The sequence below is a fragment of the Panicum virgatum genome, chromosome 1N, assembly GCF_016808335.1.
Source record: "Panicum virgatum strain AP13 chromosome 1N, P.virgatum_v5, whole genome shotgun sequence".
Taxonomy (NCBI): domain Eukaryota; kingdom Viridiplantae; phylum Streptophyta; class Magnoliopsida; order Poales; family Poaceae; genus Panicum; species Panicum virgatum.
The window spans coordinates 38,579,446-38,585,884 of record NC_053145.1 but is presented as its reverse complement, the minus strand read 5'-3'; the positions used below and the strand labels follow the sequence as shown (position 1 = coordinate 38,585,884).

The window sequence follows — 6,439 nt, the reverse complement described above, 5'->3', positions numbered from 1 at the left end:
AAAAATGATTCTGCCCGTGTAGCCCAATGGTTGGAACCTAACTTATGTCTGCTGGTGCCCGCAGTTCGATTCTCCAGGGCCACAATTTTATTGCATTGTTTGCCCACTTAAAAAAATCAAAGTCGAAGCCCACCAAAAAAATAGTGGGAAGCCGGAATCGAACCGCCAACCTCAGGTTCAAGCATGTAATGTCTTAACCACTGGTATCCAAGCGTACGTGTGCTTTTCTGACACATGTTTTTCTTTATATATAGACCGTAATTAACGTGCCACCCACTAGCACGTGGCAGCACCTAGATGGTCGCACGAAGAACAGGGACACATGGCGCGACGAGGTTGCTGTATACTTCAGATTTTCTTTTTTAAATCCGAAATATAAACTTCAAACTTGTATTTCATAGTCATATTAACTTCAAATTTGCCGATTCTTTTTTCTATCTTTTTGTAAAATTACGATCTTTCATTTAATATTATTTTCTGATGCGTTCATTGTGAATTTATAAATCAAATTTATATGACTGCATTTCTCCCATATTCGAGTACAATAACAACATATATTTGTACATAAGAATTGGTAATGTGACTTCATATTGTACAATGTTATGCTTAACATGAGGTCATATCCAAATATGAAGTTCATACAAGTTCGAAAATGTTATGTGCTACTCAAATCTCAAAGTTTGAGTTGAGTTGTATGAAACCATATGAGAGATGCATCCATTTATGAGCAAAGTATACTACCTCTTTATCCAAATCACTTAATTTTTTTTGGCAAACTGATGAACCTAAAATATGCTGCAAAACCAATTTTTACCATTTTTTATTACATTTACATAAGATAATTGTTATGTGTGGTCCTTTGGAGCAAGAAGTTTGAATTATCCCTAGAAGGCAATAGAATTTTTCACCTGTCTCCTGAACATGGTTTAAAATGCGACATAGCAGGTTAAATATATTTTTTATTCATTTTTTCAAATATTTTTGCAAGCACCCATAGTTCAAATTGAGATAAAAAAACACAAAAAAGCCCACTTACATGATACAAAAGATCAAATTTGGTTATTTTTTTAAATTACAAGTTCATGACTGGGCTCCTTATTTATACGTGGGAAAAAAATGAAATACTCGTGATAGTTTTTGGTTTGAAAATTACTTTAAATGGTGTCTTATATTTTTTTTAATTTAGATGAAATATAGTTCAATTCACAAGGGATTCATTGGCGCGTGGGCTGAGTTCAGTTTTCCCTCCTCCCGCCCACTCCTTTGAGTCCTCCGTGCGGCAACCCAAAAAAACTAACAGCCAAATTACGACAATACCCTCAGCTTGCTGTATGAAGCGGTAGCTTGGTAAAAATACACACATCTCATCCGCATCCTCCTCAAATACCCCAGAAACCCTAGGCGGCTGGCCTCAAATCTCATCCGCATCTCCTCCTACTCCACAGCCGCCGCGCCCCCATGTCCTCCTCCGCCTCCAGCCGCGGCGGCCGTGAAGCCTCCGCCACCAGCCGCAGCGACCGCGAAGCCTCCGCCGCCAACTCGCCACCGCGGCCTCCACTTCTCGTCCCCCATCTCGCTACGGCGGCTATGACCCTGCCTCCGTCATCCAGGCGCGGCAGCCACGACTCCTCCTCCGGCGCCGCGGCAGCCACGTCTCGCAGCAGCCAGGTCTCCTCCGCCGCAGCGGCGGCCACGACTCTTCCTCCGCCATCCGGGCACGCCAGCCACGTCTGCTCCACCACCGCTGTGGACCACGTCGGCCAAGACTTCTCCTCCGCCAAGCCCGGATCCTTCTCCGCTATGCTCGGTTCCTCCTCCGCCGCCGCGAACCACGCCGGCAACAACTTCTCCTCTGCCATGCTCACGAAGGGTGGATCCAAGAATCCACAAGCTATGTGCTATTTCACATCTTTGTCTTCTGATTGAGTGGCGTGAACATGTCTTCCTGTGTGGTGGCGTGGCCTTGTGCTTGGGTGCCTTCCCTACAATTTTCTTTTCTTTGAAGTAGCTACACGAGAACTCAGGGCCGAATTTTGTTTAGCTACACGAGAACTCAGGGCCGAATTTTGGGTGCCTTATATTCAAGTCTAGCAGTTAGGGTACAATGAATTGGCGTGGTTTAGGACAGTTATGGGTACCCAAGTCCAGCAGTTCTTTATTTCTCCATCCTCAATAGAGCGTTTCTTTTCAGGGCTTAGCTATTCATGCACCATGATATAGTTGTGGTTTTGTCCATTCAAGCTTCGACCCTTGCTAATTTGGGTAATCTTTAAAATCTATCCACATTTATTTATTAATCTTCAATACTGTAGTACTGGTTAAATTGGACATTCACGCATCTGTTGTAGTGATTAAATTGACCATTCAAGCTCGTATCCAGATTTATTTATCCTCAATGTTGTAGTATTGGTTAAATTGTCAATTCAAGCATGTGTCCTAACATTTTTAATCTCTTCGTACTACACCTTCCTAATAGGTTCTTAATCTGATCATGTTTTATATCACCATAGGACCGCCGCTTCATCCGTATGAAGAGGAGCGCCTAAGACAATGTATGCAGAACAGTGCAAGGTTGCAGCAACTTGGAATTCCTGGTTATACTACTTGTTTTGCAAGAGCATCTGCAACTTATAAAGACAAGAGCAAGAAACATCAGAGAAGTAGAGAAGACTCTGAATCCGACTATGAGCCTTCACAAGAAGATAGTTCTGTACAAGATTTGGTTGATGATGACATTTCTAAGGTGATAACTTTTCCATCGTATCAGAGCTTATCTTGATTTCTATTTGGTAAATATAATTATCTGCAAACTCTATCCAATAATGTTTGCTTCCCTTTGTAGCAGGGCTCTAAGAGGAACATCGGCAGAAAAACTAACAACCAAACCTCAGATGCACCACCTATTAGAGTGAGGTTTCGCGCTCGTAAGAGGGTGTATGCCGAGAACCTCCCTACTGAAGCTCGAAGATCAAAGAGAATTAATTCTAGGCCTGATGCAAGTCTTCCACCAAGTGGCAACCATGTCCCACCTCCATCACACCCTGATGTGAGCCAACAAGTTGATCGACCAGCTGGAACAGGCTAGTTCTACTATCATGTTTCTCATTATATTACCTTTGATTAGCTGATGAATGCACTCTTACTTCCTGCTATATTTTAGATGAGGCAACTAATGTCGTACCACAAGCTGATGGTCACAACAATCTGGGCACCGAAGGTGATGCTTTCTTATTGTCAATAAAATAACTTTGTTTGCATGATGAATGTGTTCTTACTATCTGCTATTTTTAGATTGTAATGATGAGCTTCATGAGAACACCATGGTAGCTGATGCAAATACCCAACCAGCTTGCAACACCCTGATGACTAATGAAAGTAATTGTTTGTTCATTTATTTGCCATATTGGATATTACATTACTAGTTTAGTTGCTGAATGTTACTTGCGATATTATTAATCACTTACAACTAGGAGAGGATCGATGGAACCGAGGAGTTAATATGGGGCATGGTCCGCAAAGGATGAACCGGTCTTGTCGTGGCAAGCTTCCAATTATCATACCTGAAGGGTATATCAGGCCTGTAGTGCCTGATATTGCTTCAAAGTATGCAACTGAATGCAACATCGCTGTTAGGAACCATGTGCCTGTGCTCAAGCACTGGAAGGAATACAAGAAACACCCGGCTCTGATTGACCTTTTTCTGGGAATACTATGTGTGAGTACATTCTCCAAGTCCTTTCCTCTGTTTATAAATCTACGCGCATCATCTATTTATAAATCTGAGTTTTCACTGTTTTAAATCATGCACCCTATTGTCTGCTAAATAAAAATCTGCAATACTCTAAGCATAAAGAAATTCTGTATAGTAAATTTTCTGCCATGTCTAATAGTACAGCTGTGATTCCCTCCTTATGTTTTTTTCCAATAGAATCTGGTCATAAATGTCTTGAAAGCTATACATTTTCTCAGCTATCATATTTCTTATACATGTTATTCCATCTGATTAGGCAAAGTTCGATATTGACACAAATGATGCTATAGTTAGAAATGGTTGCATTGAAATGATGAAGTCTGCAGTTCGCCAACAACGACATAGGCTGAAGAAAGACCATTTTGATCCTTTTCCACTGCATTTGGTTTCGAAAACTTCTCCTATCAAATCAACAAGTAATGAACAGTGGATGGACCTTGTAGAATCATGGAAGAGTCCCAACAAAATGGTATTCCATCCCTAAAATACCAACCTCCACCTTGTACATGATACTTTGGCACTTGTCTAACATGTATTATTTATATAATGTAGGAGGCATGTCAAAAGAATAAAGACAATAGAGGCAACATCAAGTTCCATCAAACAACTGGCTCTCGTAGCTACCCTTTTTTTGTAGAAAACTTGGTAAGTGTCAATGCGCAGTTCATGTGTTAGCCTCTTCTCTTTTGTCTTCTACATAAGGTACAACTTTGCATGATTCACTTCACGTACAATGTGGTACATACTAGTATTTCTATTTGCTGGTAGTGACTGCATATCTATTTTGTTGAATTGAACAAGTTCTGTCCTGTTTAGCAAATTTTTAGCTACTGTAGATATGCCTCACATGCATGACTGTAGTGCTACCATTTTGCATATTTTTGACATACTTCCATGCATGATTGATCAGTTTCCTATTCCCTAGTGAACATGTTTAGATGTCTGTTCTGACTAGTGAGTAGGCTGGTTTTGTCTTCTATGCAACTTTACATAATTCATTTGTCATACAATGTGGTACATAACTAGAATTTCTATTGCCTGGTAGTACCTGCATTTCTATTTTGTTGAATTGAACATGTTCTGTCCTGTTTTACCAAATATTTAGCTGTTCAAATGTCTCAAGTGCATGACTATAGTGAACCCATGCTGTATAATTTTAACTTTACTTCCATTCCTGATTAACTAGTTGCCTATGCCCTGAATACAAAGTGAACATGTTTACATTTTTTTTAAGTGAGCATGTTGTTCTGTCATTTGTTGCTACAATAAGCGCTATGACAAATTAAGTGATCTGGCTCCATATAATTTTTTTCCCAGGGATATGAGTTTGAGGATAATGTGCCTAATGCATTTGATTTGTTCAAAGTCTGCCACTATAGTAGGAAAAAAAGGATTCACACCTGCTGTACAATTGGCTATTGTAAGTCACCTCTGATGGTTACATTATGAATTGATTATTTCAACCTTTGAGGATATTGTTAGTCACCCATGATCTTGAACCATATTTTCTGCTTGCTTCCTTGCTAGACTGAAATGGAAAACCAGCTGGCAGCAGAACCACCAGAAGGTGAAGAACTCAAGTCAAAGGCTGAGGTTGTAGCTGATGTGCTTGAGCGCAATAGCAAGAATCAGTTCCTTCAGAAAGTGGGGCTACAGGCTGAACAACGACCAAGGATCAGTGGACGTGATGCTGCAGCACAACTGGAAGCAGAGAAGATGGCAAATGCTGATCTTCGATCAATTATCAGCAACCAATCAAAGCAGCTGGAGGAAGTTGAACAGGCAAGGATAAGGGACAAAGAAGAGATGAACAAGAAGTATGCAAACTTGGAGGCCAAACTTGAGCTTTTGCTGGGTACAAATTGACAAAGCTTACTGACTTGCTATGCTACTTTTTGTTAGAACCAGACTTGTGTAGTTGCTGCCCATCTTTTGCTGTGTTGTGCACTGCTAGTCTAACCATTGGGAATTTTTGTTGTCGGCACAATTTTTGTACTGTGCTCTATAGCATTATGATCCTGATTTGAACTATTGTTCTGGTGATGGTAATTTGGATGATAAATTTTTTATCTCGTGGGCTGAATTGATTATTTGATAAATGGGCTAAATTTTTCATGGGCTTGGCTGTTTCAATCTGATTGGAATTGTAATGGGCTGAGAATGGCCCATCTTAGTGGCCTAGTATCAAAATGAACCCAACAACAAGTGGGCCAGGTTTTTTAGAAAATGCCACATCATCAGCCATGTTGGCTGCCACGTCATTGGCCACATAGGATGCCACATCAGCCACCACGTAGGATGCCACGTCAGCCGCCATGTAGGATGCCACATCAGACGCCATGTCATCGGCCACGTCAGCCGCCACATAGGATGCCATGTCAGCCGCCACGTAGGATGCCACGTCAACGTCCATGTCATTGATAGTTGAACACATGGCATTATCCATGACAATATCTGTAATGTTTATTTTCGTCATAGATATTGGGCTTGGGTTGGGCTGAGTGGACTTCGGGCCATTTTGTGACGGTTTAAAAACGTCATAGATCGTGCCATTCTGTGACGATTACAGAAAAAAACGTCACTCGATTTAATCTGTGACGCTCAATACATAACGTTATCCGAAATCGTCACGAAATCGTCATAGATGATGTTTTGTGACATTTTTTCAGCAATCTATGACACATTTAT

The 6,439-nt window shown here is 40.9% G+C and overlaps 1 pseudogene; it reads left to right on the top strand.

Annotated features, from left to right (window-relative positions):
* The first annotated feature begins 2,514 nt into the window (after positions 1–2,514).
* Positions 2,515–5,823, top strand: LOC120654080 (annotated as a pseudogene).
* Positions 5,824–6,439: the final 616 nt, after the last annotated feature.